Genomic DNA, 975 nt, shown 5'->3' with positions numbered 1-975 from the left:
GGAAGCTTTCCAGAGCGCATGTGTCAAGGGCTTGCGTTCACGCACGCTATAAAATGGAGTATACTTTGAAAGACTACACGTTCGACTGTACTCATATGCTGGCGTATGCATAAAAAAACTGAAGTATACCTTGGGCTTTAGTCCAGTGTCTGTGCTATTTTCTGAATTTTGTTCAGTGTGAGTTGTGCAACACTCAATCGCCGTTTACGAATACCATTGGAATGAATGAGAAGTGCCATAAGCTGTATCTCACCTGTCGCAAAAAGTCAGTGACTTCTCTCATAAAACGCCATTTTTTTCTGTGTAAACTCTAAAAATAGCCTAATCCAAAAGTATTGCTTAGTGTAAAACATGTTGGAGATTAGCTGATAGGCTGTCGATTTCTTAAAGGATAAGCTGTTTCCTCTAAAAAGCTGTTTATTCAGCGTAGTGAAGCCACTCCTCCATTGACATCCATTAAAAAAATGGCCTCTGGTCTCCTTTCCCACATACTGGCAAACCGGAAGCGTTAGCATTAACCGTTACGTTAGCCAGTTTTTTGGCTAAAGGTTGCAGGCTTGCCTTCTAGTGGCTTTGGGTTCTACGGAAAACCAAAGACTATAGAATACCCAAGATGTGTAACTCGTATAGTTTTTAATGGGGAAAAATGCAACGCTGAATATGGCCACTCTATCGAACGAAGCCCCACCTTCTGCGTAAAAGAGCCAATCGCTAATCGGTGAAGTCCCGGTTGCTATAGAAACAGTCAGCGTTCTGAGACGTGCTCTCAGGACTGCGCATGTGCACTGGCTGATCTAGCCTGAAAAATAGGCTTTTTTTAACACTATTTGAGCAAAAGAAACAACATTTATGAGACAGTTGTCAGATTTCATTGGTGATTTCAAATATGAATTTAAATTTTAAAGGGGTCATTTGATGTCGCTAAAAAGAACATTATTTTGTGTATTTGGTGTAATGAAATGTGTTTATGCAGTC

This window comes from Sinocyclocheilus rhinocerous, unplaced genomic scaffold, assembly GCF_001515625.1.
Source record: "Sinocyclocheilus rhinocerous isolate Xijiao unplaced genomic scaffold, SAMN03320098_v1.1 scaffold303, whole genome shotgun sequence".
In the NCBI taxonomy this organism is placed as follows: Eukaryota; Metazoa; Chordata; class Actinopteri; order Cypriniformes; family Cyprinidae; genus Sinocyclocheilus; species Sinocyclocheilus rhinocerous.
The sequence above is the reverse complement of the archived record's forward strand: the minus strand, read 5'-3'. Positions refer to the sequence as shown.